This window comes from Bombina bombina, chromosome 1, assembly GCF_027579735.1.
Source record: "Bombina bombina isolate aBomBom1 chromosome 1, aBomBom1.pri, whole genome shotgun sequence".
Taxonomy (NCBI): Eukaryota; Metazoa; Chordata; class Amphibia; order Anura; family Bombinatoridae; genus Bombina; species Bombina bombina.
The window spans coordinates 472,300,203-472,321,788 of record NC_069499.1 but is presented as its reverse complement, the minus strand read 5'-3'; the positions used below and the strand labels follow the sequence as shown (position 1 = coordinate 472,321,788).

General features: G+C 44.8%; 1 protein-coding gene across 1 annotated transcript in view; it reads left to right on the top strand.

Annotated features, from left to right (window-relative positions):
• Positions 1-21,586, top strand: part of PDE11A (phosphodiesterase 11A) — a 1,463,629-nt gene that overhangs the window by 566,467 nt on the left and 875,576 nt on the right. The window lies entirely within an intron of this gene.

Sequence of the window (21,586 nt, the reverse complement as noted above, 5' to 3'; positions counted from 1 at the left end):
GGAGAGTAAGTAATATATTAGATGGAGTTTAATTAATCAGATATAGCGAAGATGTGCTATAACTTACCTTTTAATATATATATGAAATTCAAATACCCCGCGCTCCTCCACCCACTTCAAAAGTAATTTTTTCTTCAGTGATTACCTTGTATCTAAGCTTCTGTAGACTGCCCCCTTATTTCAGTTAATTTGACAGACTTGCATTTTAGCCAATCAATGCTGACTAGATGAATAGATGAATGTCATCTATATGGCACACATGAACTAGCGCTGTCCTGCTTAAAAAAATGTCAAAATGCACTCGGATAAGAGGCTGCCTTCAAGGGTTTAGAAATTAGCAATTGAGCTTACCTAGGTTTAGCTTTCAGCAAAGAATACCAAGAGAACTAAGACAATTTGATGATAAAAGTAAATTAGAGAGTTGTTTAAAATTGCATGCTCTGTCTGAATCACAAAGCTCAATTTTGACTTTGCTGTTTCTTTAATGGACAGAGTGGGACTGGAGTAACCTAAAATAGTATATTCAAAATAAATCCCAAAGAACCTAAATGAATCTGTGTTAATATGATTTATGCTTTGGTATTTATATTTGAATGATCTTTATTTTGATCAGGTTATTTTATACCTTCTGGTTGAACTTTTATAGACACAAATGTTTTTATTCCTGCAAACCTAGTCTTATCTGTCAACAATAATGCAGGGTGAATATGGTAATAAAATTATCATTTTTTTCTATGGTTTTTCATGATTATTAGCTCACATGATTTTGTTTAATCTATGCAGAGAATTTAACATAACAATCATTTCTGTTTCTCTTCAACAAGCAAATAAAACTAATTTAGTGAATACTTGTTTCTATTAATTTTAATCTGATGAATTTTGAATCATTGTAGTGATACATGCTGATTATTTCCAGTTGAAAATCATTTAATTAAACTGTTTTTGTATAAAACAGGCAAGTTAGAAAATATTACGTTACTTTAAACGTCTTTGATACTTCATTCATAACACAGAGAACTTTTAAAAAAAAAACAGTTCTGTTCTACAGGAATAAGTCTCTAAAGGGAGCCATTACTTTCTAGACCAGTGTTTCTCATTTCCAGTCATCAGGGTACACTAACTGGCCAGACTTTCAAGATATCTGTACTAGAACACAGGTGAAATCATCAGCTGATCAGTAACCATGGTTATTAATCTGCTCACACCCAAGGAAATTCTGAAAATGTAGCCAAAACTGCCATAAGCACAAAACAACTAGTGATGTTGCAAACTTAAAATTTTCCGTTCGCGAACGGCGAACGTGAACTTCCGCAAATGTTCGCAAACGGGCGAATCGGGCGAACCGCCATTGACTTTAATAGGCAGGCAAATTTTAAAACCCACAGGGACTCTTTCTGGCCACAATAGTGATGGAAAAGTTGTTTCAAGGGTACTAACACCTGGACTGTGGCATGCCGGAGGGGGATCCATGGCAAAACTCCCACGTAAAATGACATAGTTGATGCACAGTCTGGTTTTAATCCATAAAGGGCATCACCTAACATTCCTAAATTGTTTGGAATAACATGCTTTAAAACATCAGGTATGATGTTGTATCAATCAGGTAGTGTAAGGGTTACGCTCGCTTCACAGTGACAGACCAAACTCCCCGTTTAACGCACCGCAAACAACCGCAAACAGTCCATTTGCACAACCACAAACTCCCCATTTGTACAAGGTTGGATACCAAGCTAGCCATGTCCCGTTCCTTGTCCTCACTGATGTCATTGAAGGTCTCTTCCTCCACCCAGCCATGTACAACACCAAGGGTCCCCAAAAGGTGACAACAAGCCCCCTGGGACGCCTGCTGTGTTTGGTCTTCCACCTCCTCAAAGCCACCTTCCTCCTCTGACTCCTCTTCTTCAGACTCCTCTCTCTGCATTGCCTCTCTCTGCGTTATTATAAGGTGTGTTAAGTAGTACTATTCCTATCAGTTTAATCCCTGTTACGTCCCCTATCAGGGGACGAGTATATGGCATGGATTTTAGGAACCGGGAGATGGAAAAAGATGCTTGGTCGGTCCTCCTACTTCAAATTTGGGGCACTGCGCGTGCAATCGTGGCCGGACTTTTAGCCGATGGACATTTGGCAGATGGACATTTGGCCGACAGACATTTGGCCGATGGACATTTGGCCGAAACACAAGTGGCTGTCAGGTAACAGTCCGGCCACGAGATAGATAGATTTGATAGATAGATACATAGATTAGATAGATAGATCAATAGATGCAATAGATACATTTGATAGATGCGATAGATAGATAGATTTGATAGATAAATAAATAGATTTGATAGATAGATAATTTCCCTGACAGAGAATTACAAGACGTGCGGACTGGGACCCATGGTAAGGTTCCCAGAGGCAGTTGTGGTGCCAGGGGATGTGTATATGGCATGGATTTTAGGAACCGGGAGATGGAAAAAGATGCTTGGTCGGTCTTCCTACTTCAAATTTGGGGCACTGCGCGTGCAATCTAATGTGCCACCAGATAGGAGTGGTGTGTTAAGTAGTACTATTCCTATCAGTTTAATCCCTGTTACGTGCCTTTTTTTTTTGTTTGGTTTTTGAAGCCACAGTGCAGCACCAGAGGCTAAAAAAATTTGGCATGTACACATGCCTGAAAAATTAGGTATTATTGCAGCCGCTGCTGTAGCAGCGGCCAGAAAAATTTATGTTTGTTTCCCAGGTAGAAAGTGCCCTAAAACATTGCGGCTTGAACCCTAGTTGGTGGCGGATAAGTCACACAAGTCATCCGGCATTCGAAGATAAAATACAGCAGCGTGTGGACCATTTTTAGCCCAAGGCAGCTCATCTCATCAGGCCTTTTTTAGTCAAATGTATCGCCCAATGTCAGTCCATTCAGGATCCATCCCTCATTCATCTTAATAAAGGTGAGGTAATCTAGACTTTTTTGACCTAGGCGACTTCTCTTCTCAGTGACAATACCTCCTGCTGCACTGAAGGTCCTTTCTGACAGGACACTTGAAGTGGGGCAGGCCAGAAGTTCTATCGCAAATTGGGATAGCTTAGGCCACAGGTCAAGCCTGCACACCCTGTAGTCAAGGGGTTCATCGCTCCTCAGAGTGTCGAGATCTGCAGTTAAGGCGAGGTAGTCTGCTACCTGTCAGTTGAGTCGTTCTCTGAGGGTGGACCCCGAAGGGCTGTGGAGATGCATATGACTTAAAAAGCTCTGCATGTCCTCCATCAACAACATGTCTGTAAAGCGTCCTGTCCTTGCTGGTGTGGTCGTGGGAGTCGGAGGATTACTTTCACCTCTTCCCCTGTTAGATTCTCGTTGTGCTGTAACATCACCCTTATACGCTGTGTAAAGCATACTTTTTAATTTATTTTGGAACTGCTGCATCCTTTCCGACTTGCGGTAATTCGGTAACATTTCAGGCACTTTATGCTTATACCGGGGGTCTAGTAGTATGGACACCCAGTACAGGTCTTTCTCCTTCAGCTTTTTTATACGAGGGTCCCTCAACAGGCACGACAGCATGAAAGACCCCATTTGCACAAGGTTGGATGCCGAGCTACTCATGTCCCGTTCCTCGTCCTCAGTGATCTCACTGAAGGTATCTTCTTCCCCCAGCCACGTACAACACCACGGGTACCAGATAGGTGACAACGAGCACCCTGTGATGCATGTTGTGGTTGGTCTTCCTCCTCCTCAAAGCCACATTCCTCCTCTGACTCCTCTTCCTCACGATCCTATTCCAGCATTGCCACTGGTCCAGCAAGCAATGCTGATAAGGCTGTTTCTGGTGGTGATGGTGACCACAACTCTTCCTCTTCACGCTCATCTATGGCCTGATCCAGCACTCTTCACAGGGCACACTCCAGGAAGAAAACAAATGGTATGATGTCGCTGCTGGTGCCTTCTGTGCGACTGACTAGGTTTGTCACCTCTTCAAAAGGACGCATGAGCCTACAGGCATTGCGCATGAGCGTCCAGTAACGTGGCAAAAAAATTCCCAGCTCCGCAGAGGCTGTCCTAGCACCCCGGTCATACAAATACTCGTTAATGGCTTTTTCTTGTTGGAGCAGGCGGTCGAACATTAGGAGTGTTGAATTCCAACGTGTCGGGCTGTCGTAAATGAAGCGCATCACTGGCATGTTGTTTCGCCACTGGATATCTGAAAAGTGCGCCATGGCCATGTAGGAACACCTCAAATGGCCACACACCTTCCTGGCCTGCTTCAGGATGTCTTGTAAGCCTGGGTACTTATGCACAAAGCATTGAACGATCAGATTACACACATGTGCCATGCACGGCACATGTGTCAACTTGCCCAATTTCAATGCCGCCACCAAATTACTTCCATTGTCAGAAACCACTTTGCCAATCTCCAGTTGGTGCGGAGTCAGCCACTGATCCACCTGTGCGTTCAGGGCGGACAGGAGTGCTGGTCCGGTGTGATTGTCTGCTTTCAGGCAAGTCAACCCCAAGATGGCATGACACTGCCGTATCCGGGATGTGGAATAGTACCTGGGGAGCTGGGGGGGTGCCGTTGATGTGGAGCAAGACGCAGCAGCAGAAGAGGACTCAGCCGAGGAGGTTATGGAAGAGGATGGAGTAGGAGGAGTAGAGGAGGTGGCAGCAGGCCTGCCTGCAAGTCGTGGCGGTGTCACCAACTCCTCCTCTGCAGAGCCACGCATTCCATGCTTGGCAGCCGTCAGCAGGTTTACCCAATGCGCAGTGTAGGTGATATACCTGCCCTGACCATGCTTTGCAGACCAGCTATCAGTGGTCAGATGGACCCTTGCCCCAACACTGTGTGCCAGACATGCCATTACTTCCTTTCGCACAATCGAGTACAGGTTGGGGATTGCCTTTTGTGCAAAGAAATTTCGTCCGGGTACCTTCCACTGCGGTGTCCCAATAGCTACACATTTTTTGAACACCTTAGACTCCACCAGCTTGTATGGTAAAAGCTGGCGGGCTAAGAGTTCAGACAAGCCATCTGTCAGACGCCGGGCAAGGGGGTGACTTTGTGACATTGGCTTCTTATGCTCCAACATGTCCTTGACAGACACCTGACTGTGGGCAGATGAGCAGGAACTGCTCCAGAAGAGAGACGGAGTGGCAGATAGTTGAGACGGGGCAAGGAGGACAGCAGTGGTTGACATGGCTGAAGATGCTGGACCAGGAGGAGGATGGCGGCTTTGAGTTTGTGTGCTGCTTGTACTCATGTGTTGATCCCATATGCGTTTGTGATGTGCGATCATGTGCCTTCGCAAAGCAGTTGTACCTAGGTGGGTATTGGACTTCCCATGACACAGTTTCTTTTGGCACAGGTTGCAAATGGCATTGCTGTTGTCAGAGGCAGACACACAAAAAAAATGCCATACTGCTGAGCTCTGCGATGACGGCATTCTGGTGGTGGCAACAGCATGCGTTGATTGGCGTGCTGTCTGGCTGACCCCGGGTGCCGATGCATGCTGTCTGACTGTGCAACTAGCTCCTTGCGATGACCTCCCCCTGCTTCCAACTCATCTCCTCCTCCTCCTCTCTGTCTCCCCATCTGAACTTTCCCCCTGTTCTTCTTCTCTTCTAGCGGGCACCCACGTGACATCCATGGACGCATCGTCATCATCAACCGCTTCACTTGTATCTGACAAATCAACAAAGGAAGCAGCAGCGGGTACAACATCATCATCATCATCACACCGTACGTCCATGTCTGTAATGCTGCCTGACTGAGACATATCACTGTTATCTACATCCTCTGTCAATGATGGTTGCGCATCACTCATTTCTTCCAACTGATGTGTAAATACCTCCTCTGACAGATCAAGTGAAGCGGCTGTGGTGCTAGTGTTGGTGGTGGCAGCAGGCGGGCGATTGGTAACTTGAGAGGTGCCCGAAGATAAGCTGGAGGAGGAGGGTGCGTCAAGGTTTGAAGCGGAAGCTATAGAAGATTGGGTGACCTGTGTTAAAAAGTCAACTATGTCCTCAGAACTTTTCAAATTCATGGTACGTGGCCTCTGAACACTGGGCATTATTCTAAGGCCAAAGGGAATCACAGCACCACGACCACGACGGCACCTGCGGGGTGACCTGCCTCTGCCTGTCATTTTTTTTTTAAATGTACACTTACACTACTATTAAACAAGATATGAGTGGTGCCACTGGGCAAGTGGGCATAGTATACGCTGTGAGCCTGACACAAAAAAGCAGACTGATGTTTCACAGTCCAAAAAGTTTTTTTTGTTTTAAATGTACACTTACACTACTATTAAACAAGATATGAGTGGTGCCACTGGGCAAGTGGGCACAGTATACGCTGTGAGCCTGACACAAAAAAGCAGACTGATGTTTCACAGTCCAAAAAGTTTTTTTTTTTTAAATGTACACTTACACTATTATTAAACAAGATATGAGTGGTGGCACTGGTCAAGTGGGCACAGTATATGCTGTGAGCCTGACACAAAAAAGCAGACTGATGTTTCACAATCCAAAAAGTTTTTTTTTTTTTTAAATGTACACTTACACTACTATTAAACAAGATATGAGTGGTGGCACTGGGCAAGTGGGCACAGTATACGCTGTGAGCCTGACACAAAAAAGCAGACTGATGTTTCGGCGTCCAAAAAGTTTTTTTTTTAAATGTACACTTACACTACTATTAAACAAGATATGAGTGGTGCCACTGGGCAAGTGGGCACAGTATACGCTGTGAGCCTGACACAAAAAAGCAGACTGATGTTTCACAGTCCAAAAATTTTTTTTTTTTTAAATGTACACTTACACTATTATTAAACAAGATATGAGTGGTGGCACTGGTCAAGTGGGCACAGTATACGCTGTGAGCCTGACACAAAAAAGCAGACTGATGTTTCACAATCCAAAAAGTTTTTTTTTTTTTTAAATGTACACTTACACTACTATTAAACAAGATATGAGTGGTGGCACTGGGCAAGTGGGCACAGTATACGCTGTGAGCCTGACACAAAAAAGCAGACTGATGTTTCGGCGTCCAAAAAGTTTTTTTTTTAAATGTACACTTACACTACTATTAAACAAGATATGAGTGGTGGCACTGGGCAAGTGGGCACAGTATACGCTGTGAGCCTGGCACAAAAAAGCAGACTGATGTTTCACAGTCCAAAAGGTTATTTTTTTTTAAATGTACACTTACACTACTATTAAACAAGATATGAGTGGTGGCACTGGGCAAGTGGGCACAGTATACGCTGTGAGCCTGACACAAAAAAGCAGACTGATGTTTCACAGTCAAAAAAGTTTTTTTTTTAAATGTACACTTACACTACTATTAAACAAGATATGAGTGGTGGCACTGGGCAAGTGGGCACAGTATACGCTGTGAGCCTGGCACAAAAAAGCAGACTGATGTTTCACAGTCCAAAAGGTTATTTTTTTTTAAATGTACACTTACACTACTATTAAACAAGATATGAGTGGTGGCACTGGGCAAGTGGGCACAGTATACGCTGTGAGCCTGGCACAAAAAAGCAGACTGATGTTTCACAGTCCAAAAGGTTATTTTTTTTTAAATGTACACTTACACTACTATTAAACAAGCTATGAGTGGTGGCACTGGGCAAGTGGGCACAGTATACGCTGTGAGCCTGCCACGTACAACACCACGGGTACCAGATAGGTGACAACGAGCACCCTGTGATGCATGTTGTGGTTGGTCTTCCTCCTCCTCCTCCTCCTCAAAGCCACATTCCTCCTCTGACTCCTCTTCCTCACAATCCTATTCCAGCATTGCCACTGGTCCAGCAAGCAATGCTGATAAGGCTGTTTCTGGTGGTGATGGTGACCACAACTCTTCCTCTTCATGCTCATCTATGGCCTGATCCAGCACTCTTCACAGGGCACACTCCAGGAAGAAAACAAATGGTATGATGTCGCTGCTGGTGCCTTCGGTGCGACTGACTAGGTTTGTCACCTCTTCAAAAGGACGCATGAGCCTACAGGCATTGCGCATGAGCGTCCAGTAACGTGGCAAAAAAATTCCCAGCTCCGCAGAGGCTGTCCTAGCACCCCGGTCATACAAATACTCATTAATGGCTTTTTCTTGTTGGAGCAGGCGGTCGAACATTAGGAGTGTTGAATTCCAACGTGTCGGGCTGTCGCAAATGAAGCGCATCACTGGCATGTTGTTTCACCACTGGATATCTGAAAAGTGCGCCATGGCCATGTAGGAACACCTCAAATGGCCACACACCTTCCTGGCCTGCTTCAGGACGTCTTGTAAGCCTGGGTACTTATGCACAAAGCGTTGAACGATCAGATTACACACATAAGCCATGCACGGCACATGTGTCAACTTGCCCAATTTCAATGCCGCCACCAAATTACTTCCGTTGTCAGAAACCACTTTGCCAATCTCCAGTTGGTGCGGAGTCAGCCACTGATCCACCTGTGCGTTCAGGGCGGACAGGAGTGCTGGTCCGGTGTGATTGTCTGCTTTCAGGCAAGTCAACCCCAAGATGGCATGACACTGCCGTATCCGGGATGTGGAATAGTACCTGGGGAGCTGGGGGGTGCCGTTGATGTGGAGCAAGACGCAGCAGCAGAAGAGGACTCAGCCGAGGAGGTTATGGAAGAGGATGGAGTAGGAGGAGTAGAGGAGGTGGCAGCAGGCCTGCCTGCAAGTCGTGGCGGTGTCACCAACTCCTCCTCTGCAGAGCCACGCATTCCATGCTTGGCAGCCGTCAGCAGGTTTACCCAATGCGCAGTGTAGGTGATAAACCTGCCCTGACCATGCTTTGCAGACCAGCTATCAGTGGTCAGATGGACCCTTGCCCCAACACTGTGTGCCAGACATGCCATTACTTCCTTTCGCACAATCGAGTACAGGTTGGGGATTGCCTTTTGTGCAAAGAAATTTCGTCCGGGTACCTTCCACTGCGGTGTCCCAATAGCTACACATTTTTTGAACACCTTAGACTCCACCAGCTTGTATGGTAAAAGCTGGCGGGCTAAGAGTTCAGACAAGCCATCTGTCAGACGCCGGGCAAGGGGGTGACTTTGTGACATTGGCTTCTTATGCTCCAACATGTCCTTGACAGACACCTGACTGTGGGCAGATGAGCAGGAACTGCTCCAGAAGAGAGACGGAGTGGCAGATAGTTGAGACGGGGCAAGGAGGACAGCAGTGGTTGACATGGCTGAAGATGCTGGACCAGGAGGAGGATGGCGGCTTTGAGTTTGTGTGCTGCTTGTACTCATGTGTTGATCCCATATGCGTTTGTGATGTGCGATCATGTGCCTTCGCAAAGCAGTTGGACCTAGGTGGGTGTTGGACTTCCCATGACACAGTTTCTTTTGGCACAGGTTGCAAATGGCATTGCTGTTGTCAGAGGCAGACACACAAAAAAAATGCCACACTGCTGAGCTCTGCGATGACAGCATTCTGGTGGTGGCAACAGCATGCGTTGATTGGCGTGCTGTCTGGCTGACCCCGGGTGCCGATGCATGCTGTCTGACTGTGCAACTAGCTCCTCGCGATGACATCCCCCTGCTTCCAACTCATCTCCTCCTCCTCTCTGTCTCCCCATCTGAACTTTCCCCCTGTTCTTCTTCTCTTCTAGAGGGCACCCACGTGACATCCATGGACGCATCGTCATCATCAACCGCTTCACTTGTATCTGACAAATCAACAAAGGAAGCAGCAGCGGGTACAACATCATCATCATCATCACACCGTACGTCCATGTCTGTAATGCTGCCTGACTGAGACATATCACTGTTATCTACATCCTCTGTCAATGATGGTTGCGCATCACTCATTTCTTCCAACTGATGTGTAAATACCTCCTCTGACAGATCAAGTGAAGCGGCTCTGGTGCTAGTGTTGGTGGTGGCAGCAGGCGGGCGAGTGGTAACTTGAGAGGTGCCCGAAGATAAGCTGGAGGAGGAGGGTGCGTCAAGGTTTGAAGCGGAAGCTATAGAAGATTGGGTGACCTGTGTTAAAAAGTCAACTATGTCCTCAGAACTTTTCAAATTCATGGTACGTGGCCTCTGAACACTGGGCATTATTCTAAGGCCAAAGGGAATCACAGCACCACGACCACGACGGCACCTGCGGGGTGACCTGCCTCTGCCTGTCATTTTTTTTTTAAATGTACACTTACTCTACTATTAAACAAGATATGAGTGGTGCCACTGGGCAAGTGGGCATAGTATACGCTGTGAGCCTGACACAAAAAAGCAGACTGATGTTTCACAGTCCAAAAAGTTTTTTTTGTTTTAAATGTACACTTACACTACTATTAAACAAGATATGAGTGGTGCCACTGGGCAAGTGGGCACAGTATACGCTGTGAGCCTGACACAAAAAAGCAGACTGATGTTTCACAGTCCAAAAAGTTTTTTTTTTTTAAATGTACACTTACACTATTATTAAACAAGATATGAGTGGTGGCACTGGTCAAGTGGGCACAGTATACGCTGTGAGCCTGACACAAAAAAGCAGACTGATGTTTCACAATCCAAAAAGTTTTTTTTTTTTTTAAATGTACACTTACACTACTATTAAACAAGATATGAGTGGTGCCACTGGGCAAGTGGGCACAGTATACGCTGTGAGCCTGACACAAAAAAGCAGACTGATGTTTCACAGTCCAAAAATTTTTTTTTTTTTAAATGTACACTTACACTATTATTAAACAAGATATGAGTGGTGGCACTGGTCAAGTGGGCACAGTATACGCTGTGAGCCTGACACAAAAAAGCAGACTGATGTTTCACAATCCAAAAAGTTTTTTTTTTTTTTAAATGTACACTTACACTACTATTAAACAAGATATGAGTGGTGGCACTGGGCAAGTGGGCACAGTATACGCTGTGAGCCTGACACAAAAAAGCAGACTGATGTTTCGGCGTCCAAAAAGTTTTTTTTTTAAATGTACACTTACACTACTATTAAACAAGATATGAGTGGTGGCACTGGGCAAGTGGGCACAGTATACGCTGTGAGCCTGGCACAAAAAAGCAGACTGATGTTTCACAGTCCAAAAGGTTATTTTTTTTTAAATGTACACTTACACTACTATTAAACAAGATATGAGTGGTGGCACTGGGCAAGTGGGCACAGTATACGCTGTGAGCCTGACACAAAAAAGCAGACTGATGTTTCACAGTCAAAAAAGTTTTTTTTTTAAATGTACACTTACACTACTATTAAACAAGATATGAGTGGTGGCACTGGGCAAGTGGGCACAGTATACGCTGTGAGCCTGGCACAAAAAAGCAGACTGATGTTTCACAGTCCAAAAGGTTATTTTTTTTTAAATGTACACTTACACTACTATTAAACAAGATATGAGTGGTGGCACTGGGCAAGTGGGCACAGTATACGCTGTGAGCCTGGCACAAAAAAGCAGACTGATGTTTCACAGTCCAAAAGGTTATTTTTTTTTAAATGTACACTTACACTACTATTAAACAAGCTATGAGTGGTGGCACTGGGCAAGTGGGCACAGTATACGCTGTGAGCCTGCCACGTACAACACCACGGGTACCAGATAGGTGACAACGAGCACCCTGTGATGCATGTTGTGGTTGGTCTTCCTCCTCCTCCTCCTCCTCAAAGCCACATTCCTCCTCTGACTCCTCTTCCTCACAATCCTATTCCAGCATTGCCACTGGTCCAGCAAGCAATGCTGATAAGGCTGTTTCTGGTGGTGATGGTGACCACAACTCTTCCTCTTCATGCTCATCTATGGCCTGATCCAGCACTCTTCACAGGGCACACTCCAGGAAGAAAACAAATGGTATGATGTCGCTGCTGGTGCCTTCGGTGCGACTGACTAGGTTTGTCACCTCTTCAAAAGGACGCATGAGCCTACAGGCATTGCGCATGAGCGTCCAGTAACGTGGCAAAAAAATTCCCAGCTCCGCAGAGGCTGTCCTAGCACCCCGGTCATACAAATACTCATTAATGGCTTTTTCTTGTTGGAGCAGGCGGTCGAACATTAGGAGTGTTGAATTCCAACGTGTCGGGCTGTCGCAAATGAAGCGCATCACTGGCATGTTGTTTCACCACTGGATATCTGAAAAGTGCGCCATGGCCATGTAGGAACACCTCAAATGGCCACACACCTTCCTGGCCTGCTTCAGGACGTCTTGTAAGCCTGGGTACTTATGCACAAAGCGTTGAACGATCAGATTACACACATAAGCCATGCACGGCACATGTGTCAACTTGCCCAATTTCAATGCCGCCACCAAATTACTTCCGTTGTCAGAAACCACTTTGCCAATCTCCAGTTGGTGCGGAGTCAGCCACTGATCCACCTGTGCGTTCAGGGCGGACAGGAGTGCTGGTCCGGTGTGATTGTCTGCTTTCAGGCAAGTCAACCCCAAGATGGCATGACACTGCCGTATCCGGGATGTGGAATAGTACCTGGGGAGCTGGGGGGTGCCGTTGATGTGGAGCAAGACGCAGCAGCAGAAGAGGACTCAGCCGAGGAGGTTATGGAAGAGGATGGAGTAGGAGGAGTAGAGGAGGTGGCAGCAGGCCTGCCTGCAAGTCGTGGCGGTGTCACCAACTCCTCCTCTGCAGAGCCACGCATTCCATGCTTGGCAGCCGTCAGCAGGTTTACCCAATGCGCAGTGTAGGTGATAAACCTGCCCTGACCATGCTTTGCAGACCAGCTATCAGTGGTCAGATGGACCCTTGCCCCAACACTGTGTGCCAGACATGCCATTACTTCCTTTCGCACAATCGAGTACAGGTTGGGGATTGCCTTTTGTGCAAAGAAATTTCGTCCGGGTACCTTCCACTGCGGTGTCCCAATAGCTACACATTTTTTGAACACCTTAGACTCCACCAGCTTGTATGGTAAAAGCTGGCGGGCTAAGAGTTCAGACAAGCCATCTGTCAGACGCCGGGCAAGGGGGTGACTTTGTGACATTGGCTTCTTATGCTCCAACATGTCCTTGACAGACACCTGACTGTGGGCAGATGAGCAGGAACTGCTCCAGAAGAGAGACGGAGTGGCAGATAGTTGAGACGGGGCAAGGAGGACAGCAGTGGTTGACATGGCTGAAGATGCTGGACCAGGAGGAGGATGGCGGCTTTGAGTTTGTGTGCTGCTTGTACTCATGTGTTGATCCCATATGCGTTTGTGATGTGCGATCATGTGCCTTCGCAAAGCAGTTGGACCTAGGTGGGTGTTGGACTTCCCATGACACAGTTTCTTTTGGCACAGGTTGCAAATGGCATTGCTGTTGTCAGAGGCAGACACACAAAAAAAATGCCACACTGCTGAGCTCTGCGATGACAGCATTCTGGTGGTGGCAACAGCATGCGTTGATTGGCGTGCTGTCTGGCTGACCCCGGGTGCCGATGCATGCTGTCTGACTGTGCAACTAGCTCCTCGCGATGACATCCCCCTGCTTCCAACTCATCTCCTCCTCCTCTCTGTCTCCCCATCTGAACTTTCCCCCTGTTCTTCTTCTCTTCTAGAGGGCACCCACGTGACATCCATGGACGCATCGTCATCATCAACCGCTTCACTTGTATCTGACAAATCAACAAAGGAAGCAGCAGCGGGTACAACATCATCATCATCATCACACCGTACGTCCATGTCTGTAATGCTGCCTGACTGAGACATATCACTGTTATCTACATCCTCTGTCAATGATGGTTGCGCATCACTCATTTCTTCCAACTGATGTGTAAATACCTCCTCTGACAGATCAAGTGAAGCGGCTCTGGTGCTAGTGTTGGTGGTGGCAGCAGGCGGGCGAGTGGTAACTTGAGAGGTGCCCGAAGATAAGCTGGAGGAGGAGGGTGCGTCAAGGTTTGAAGCGGAAGCTATAGAAGATTGGGTGACCTGTGTTAAAAAGTCAACTATGTCCTCAGAACTTTTCAAATTCATGGTACGTGGCCTCTGAACACTGGGCATTATTCTAAGGCCAAAGGGAATCACAGCACCACGACCACGACGGCACCTGCGGGGTGACCTGCCTCTGCCTGTCATTTTTTTTTTAAATGTACACTTACTCTACTATTAAACAAGATATGAGTGGTGCCACTGGGCAAGTGGGCATAGTATACGCTGTGAGCCTGACACAAAAAAGCAGACTGATGTTTCACAGTCCAAAAAGTTTTTTTTGTTTTAAATGTACACTTACACTACTATTAAACAAGATATGAGTGGTGCCACTGGGCAAGTGGGCACAGTATACGCTGTGAGCCTGACACAAAAAAGCAGACTGATGTTTCACAGTCCAAAAAGTTTTTTTTTTTTAAATGTACACTTACACTATTATTAAACAAGATATGAGTGGTGGCACTGGTCAAGTGGGCACAGTATACGCTGTGAGCCTGACACAAAAAAGCAGACTGATGTTTCACAATCCAAAAAGTTTTTTTTTTTTTTAAATGTACACTTACACTACTATTAAACAAGATATGAGTGGTGGCACTGGGCAAGTGGGCACAGTATACGCTGTGAGCCTGACACAAAAAAGCAGACTGATGTTTCGGCGTCCAAAAAGTTTTTTTTTTAAATGTACACTTACACTACTATTAAACAAGATATGAGTGGTGGCACTGGGCAAGTGGGCACAGTATACGCTGTGAGCCTGGCACAAAAAAGCAGACTGATGTTTCACAGTCCAAAAGGTTATTTTTTTTTAAATGTACACTTACACTACTATTAAACAAGATATGAGTGGTGGCACTGGGCAAGTGGGCACAGTATAAGCTGTGAGCCTGACACAAAAAAGCAGACTGATGTTTCACAGTCAAAAAAGTTTTTTTTTTTTAAATGTACACTTACACTACTATTAAACAAGCTATGAGTGGTGGCACTGGGCAAGTGGGCACAGTATACGCTGTGAGCCTGGCACTTACGCTGGCAGGCAGGCAACTGCAATTAGATTACACAAGCAGACTGATGTTTCACAGTCAAAAAAGTTTTTTTTTTTTAAATTTACACTACTGTTACACCAGATATGAGTGGTGGCACTGGGCAAGTGGGCACAGTATACGCTGTGAGCCTGGCACACACGCTGGCAGGCAGGCAACTGCAATTAGATTACACAAGCAGACTGATGTTTCACAGTCAAAAATTTTTTTTTTTTAAATTTACACTACTGTTACACCAGATATGAGTGTTGGCACTGGGCAAGTGTGAGCCTAGGAAAAAAACGCTGGCAGGCAGGCAACTGCAATTAGATTACACTAGCAGACTGATGTTTCACAGTCAAAAAAGTTTGTTTTTTTAAATTTACACTACTGTTACACCAGATATGAGTGGTGGCACTGGGCAAGTGGGCCTGGCACACATGCTGGCAGGCAGGCAACTGCAATTAGATTACACAAGCAGACTGATGTTTCACAGTCAAAAAAGTTTTTTTTTTTTAAATTTACACTACTGTTACACCAGATATGAGTGGTGGCACTGGGCAAGTGGGCCTGGCACACACGCTGGCAGGCAGGTAACTGCAATTAGATTACACTAGCAGAGTGATGTTTCACAGTCAAAAATGTTTTGTTTTTTTAAATTTACACTACTGTTACACCAGATATGAGTGGTGGCACTGGGCAAGTGGGCCTGGCACACACGCTGGCAGGCAGGCAAATGCAATTAGATTACACAAGCAGACTGATGTTTCACAGTCAAAAACATTTTTTTTTTAAATTTACACTACCAGATATGAGTGGTGGCACTGGGCAAGTGGGCACAGTATACTCTGTGAGGCTGGCACACACGCTGGCAGGCAGGCAACTGCAATTACATTACACTAGCAGACTGATGTTTCACAGTCAAAAAAGTTTGTTTTTTTAAAATTTACACTACTGTTACACCAGATATGAGTGGTGGCACTGGGCAAGTGGGCACAGAATACTCTGTGAGGCTGGCACACACACTGGCAGGCAGGCAACTGCAATTAGATTACACTAGCAGACTTATGTTTCACAGTCAAAAAAGTTGTTTTTTTTTAAATTTACACTACTGTTACACCAGATATGAGTGGTGGCACTGGGCAAGTGGGTCTGGCACACACGCTGGCAGGCAGGCAACTGCAATTAGATTACACAAGCAGACTGATGTTTCACAGTCATAATTTTTTATTTTTTTTAAATTTAGATTACTGTTACACCAGATATGAGTGGTGGCACTGGGCAAGTGGGCCTGGCACACACGCTGGCAGGCAGGCAGGCAGGCAACTGCAATTAGATTACACAAGCAGACTGATGTTTCACAGTCAAAAAAGTTTTTTTTTTTTTAAATTTACACTACTGTTACACCAGATATGAGTGTTGGCACTGGGCAAGTGTGAGACCAGGAAAAAACTGCTGGCAGGCAGGCAACTGCAATTAGATTACACTAGCAGACTGATGTTTCACAGTCAAAAAAGTTTTTTTTTTTTTAAATTTACACTACTGTTACACCAGATATGAGTGGTGGCACTGGGCAAGTGTGAGCCTAGGAAAAAAAACGCTGGCAGGCAGGCAACTGCAATTAGATTACACTAGCAGACTGATGTTTCACAGTCAAAAAAGTTTGTTTTTTTTAAATTTACACTACTGTTACACCAGATATGAGTGGTGGCACTGGGCAAGTGTGAGCCTAGGAAAAAAACGCTGGCAGGCAGGCAACTGCAGTTAGATTACACTAGCAGACTGATGTTTCACAGTCAAAAAAGTTTGTTTTTTTTAAATTTCCACTACTGTTACACCAGATAAGAGTGGTGGCACTGGGCAAGTGTGAGCCTAGGAAAAAAACGCTGGCAGGCAGGCAACTGCAGTTAGATTACACTAGCAGACTGATGTTTCACAGTCAAAAAAGTTTTTTTTTTTTTTAATTTACACTACTGTTACACCAGATATGAGTGGTGGCACTGGGCAAGTGGGCCTGGCACACACTCTGGCAGGCAGGCAACTGCAATTAGATTACACAAGCAGACTTATGTTTCACAGTCAAAAAAGTTTTTTTTTTTTAAATTTAGATTACTGTTACACCAGATATGAGTGGTGGCACTGGGCAAGTGGGTCTGGCACACACGCTGGCAGGCAGGCAACTGCAATTAGATTACACAAGCAGACTGATGTTTCACAGTCATAATTTTTTTTTTTTTTTAAATTTAGATTACTGTTACACCAGATATGAGTGGTGGCACTGGGCAAGTGGGTCTGGCACACACGCTGGCAGGCAGGCAACTGCAATTAGATTACACAAGCAGACTGATGTTTCACAGTCAAAAATTTTTTTTTTTTAAATTTACACTACTGTTACACCAGATATGAGTGTTGGCACTGGGCAAGTGTGAGCCTAGGAAAAAAACGCTGGCAGGCAGGCAACTGCAATTAGATTACACTAGCAGACTGATGTTTCACAGTCAAAAATTATTTTTTTTTAAATTTACACTACTGTTACACCAGATATGAGTGGTGGCACTGGGCAAGTGGGCCTGGCACACATGCTGGCAGGCAGGCAACTGCAATTAGATTACACAAGCAGACTGATGTTTCACAGTCAAAAAAGTTTTTTTTTTTTAAATTTACACTACTGTTACACCAGATATGAGTGGTGGCACTGGGCAAGTGGGTCTGGCACACACGCTGGCAGGCAGGTAACTGCAATTAGATTACACTAGCAGAGTGATGTTTCACAGTCAAAAATGTTTTGTTTTTTTAAATTTACACTACTGTTACACCAGATATGAGTGGTGGCACTGGGCAAGTGGGCCTGGCACACACGCTGGCAGGCAGGCAGGCAAATGCAATTAGATTACACAAGCAGACTGATGTTTCACAGTCAAAAAAGTTTGTTTTTTTTAAATTTACACTACTGTTACACCAGATATGAGTGGTGGCACTGGGCAAGTGGGCACAGTATACTCTGAGGCTGGAAAAAACGCTGGCAGGCAGGCAACTGCAAGTTAGATTACACTAGCAGACTGATGTTTCACAGTCAAAAAAGTTTTGTTTTTTTAAATTTACACTACTGTTACACCAGATATGAGTGGTGGCACTGGGGCAAGTGGGCCTGGCACACACTCTGGCAGGCAGGCAACTGCAATTAGATTACACAAGCAGACTTATGTTTCACAGTCAAAAAAGTTTTTGTTTTTTAAATTTAGATTACTGTTACACCAGATATGAGTGGTGGCACTGGGCAAGTGGGTCTGGCACACACGCTGGCAGGCAGGCAACTGCAATTAGATTACACAAGCAGACTGATGTTTCACAGTCATAATTTTTTTTTTTTTTTAAATTTAGATTACTGTTACACCAGATATGAGTGGTGGCACTGGGCAAGTGGGTCTGGCACACACGCTGGCAGGCAGGCAACTGCAATTAGATTACACAAGCAGACTGATGTTTCACAGTCAAAAAATTTTTTTTTTTTAAATTTACACTACTGTTACACCAGATATGAGTGTTGGCACTGGGCAAGTGTGAGCCTAGGAAAAAAACGCTGGCAGGCAGGCAACTGCAATTAGATTACACTAGCAGACTGATGTTTCACAGTCAAAAATTTTTTTTTTTTAAATTTACACTACTGTTACACCAGATATGAGTGGTGGCACTGGGCAAGTGGGCCTGGCACACATGCTGGCAGGCAGGCAACTGCAATTAGATTACACAAGCAGACTGATGTTTCACAGTCAAAAAAGTTTTTTTTTTTTAAATTTACACTACTGTTACACCAGATATGAGTGGTGGCACTGGGCAAGTGGGCCTGGCACACACGCTGGCAGGCAGGTAACTGCAATTAGATTACACTAGCAGAGTGATGTTTCACAGTCAAAAATGTTTTGTTTTTTTAAATTTACACTACTGTTACACCAGATATGAGTGGTGGCACTGGGCAAGTGGGCCTGGCACACACGCTGGCAGGCAGGCAGGCAAATGCAATTAGATTACACAAGCAGACTGATGTTTCACAGTCAAAAACATTTTTTTTTTAAATTTACACTACTGTTACACCAGATATGAGTGGTGGCACTGGGCAAGTGGGCACAGTATACTCTGTGAGGCTGGCACACACGCTGGCAGGCAGGCAACTGCAATTACATTACACTAGCAGACTGATGTTTCACAGTCAAAAAAGTTTGTTTTTTTAAAATTTACACTACTGTTACACCAGATATGAGTGGTGGCACTGGGCAAGTGGGCACAGAATACTCTGTGAGGCTGGCACACACACTGGCAGGCAGGCAACTGCAATTAGATTACACTAGCAGACTTATGTTTCACAGTCAAAAAAGTTGTTGTTTTTTAAATTTACACTACTGTTACACCAGATATGAGTGGTGGCACTGGGCAAGTGGGTCTGGCACACACGCTGGCAGGCAGGCAACTGCAATTAGATTACACAAGCAGACTGATGTTTCACAGTCATAATTTTTTATTTTTTTTAAATTTAGATTACTGTTACACCAGATATGAGTGGTGGCACTGGGCAAGTGGGCCTGGCACACACGCTGGCAGGCAGGCAGGCAACTGCAATTAGATTACACAAGCAGACTGATGTTTCACAGTCAAAAACATTTTTTTTTTAAATTTACACTACTGTTACACCAGATATGAGTGGTGGCACTGGGCAAGTGGGCACAGTATACTCTGTGAGGCTGGCACACACGCTGGCAGGCAGGCAACTGCAATTAGATTACACAAGCAGACTGATGTTTCACAGTCAAAAAAGTTTGTTTTTTTAAAATTTACACTACTGTTACACCAGATATGAGTGGTGGCACTGGGCAAGTGGGCACAGAATACTCTGTGAGGCTGGCACACACACTGGCAGGCAGGCAACTGCAATTAGATTACACTAGCAGACTTATGTTTCACAGTCAAAAAATTTGTTTTTTTTTAAATTTACACTACTGTTACACCAGATATGAGTGGTGGCACTGGGCAAGTGGGTCTGGCACACACGCTGGCAGGCAGGCAACTGCAATTAGATTACACAAGCAGACTGATGTTTCACAGTCATAATTTTTTATTTTTTTTAAATTTAGATTACTGTTACACCAGATATGAGTGGTGGCACTGGGCAAGTGGGCCTGGCACACACGCTGGCAGGCAGGCAGGCAACTGCAATTAGATTACACAAGCAGACTGATGTTTCACAGTCAAAAAAGTTTTTTTTTAAAATTTACACTACTGTTACACCAGATATGAGTAGTGGCACTGGGCAAGTGGGCACAGTATACACTGTGAGCCTGGCACACACGCTGGCAGGCAGGCAACTGCAATTAGATTACACAAGCAGACTGATGTTTCACAGTCAAAAAAGTTTGTTTTTTTTAAATTTACACTACTGTTACACCAGATATGAGTGTTGGCACTGGGCAAGTGTGAGACCAGGAAAAAAACGCTGGCAGGCAGGCAACTGCAATTAGATTACACTAGCAGACTGATGTTTCACAGTCAAAAAAGTTTTTTTTTTTTAAATTTACACTACTGTTACACCAGATATGAGTGGTGGCACTGGGCAAGTGTGAGCCTAGGAAAAAAACGCTGGCAGGCAGGCAACTGCAATTAGATTACACTAGCAGACTGATGTTTCACAGTCAAAAAAGTTTGTTTTTTTTAAATTTACACTACTGTTACACCAGATATGAGTGGTGGCACTGGGCAAGTGTGAGCCTAGGAAAAAAACGCTGGCAGGCAGGCAACTGCAGTTAGATTACACTAGCAGACTGATGTTTCACAGTCAAAAAAGTTTGTTTTTTTTAAATTTACACTACTGTTACACCAGATATGAGTGGTGGCACTGGGCAAGTGTGAGCCTAGGAAAAAAACGCTGGCAGGCAGGCAACTGCAGTTAGATTACACTAGCAGACTGATGTTTCACAGTCAAAAAAGTTTTTTTTTTTTTAATTTACACTACTGTTACACCAGATATGAGTGGTGGCACTGGGCAAGTGGGCCTGGCACACACTCTGGCAGGCAGGCAACTGCAATTAGATTACACAAGCAGACTTATGTTTCACAGTCAAAAAAGTTTTTTTTTTTTAAATTTAGATTACTGTTACACCAGATATGAGTGGTGGCACTGGGCAAGTGGGTCTGGCACACACGCTGGCAGGCAGGCAACTGCAATTAGATTACACAAGCAGACTGATGTTTCACAGTCATAATTTTTTTTTTTTTTTTAAATTTAGATTACTGTTACACCAGATATGAGTGGTGGCACTGGGCAAGTGGGTCTGGCACACACGCTGGCAGGCAGGCAACTGCAATTAGATTACACAAGCAGACTGATGTTTCACAGTCAAAAAATTTTTTTTTTTAAATTTACACTACTGTTACACCAGATATGAGTGTTGGCACTGGGCAAGTGTGAGCCTAGGAAAAAAACGCTGGCAGGCAGGCAACTGCAATTAGATTACACTAGCAGACTGATGTTTCACAGTCAAATTTTTTTTTTCTTTAAATTTACACTACTGTTACACCAGATATGAGTGGTGGCACTGGGCAAGTGGGCCTGGCACACATGCTGGCAGGCAGGCAACTGCAATTAGATTACACAAGCAGACTGATGTTTCACAGTCAAAAAAGTTTTTTTTTTTTAAATTTACACTACTGTTACA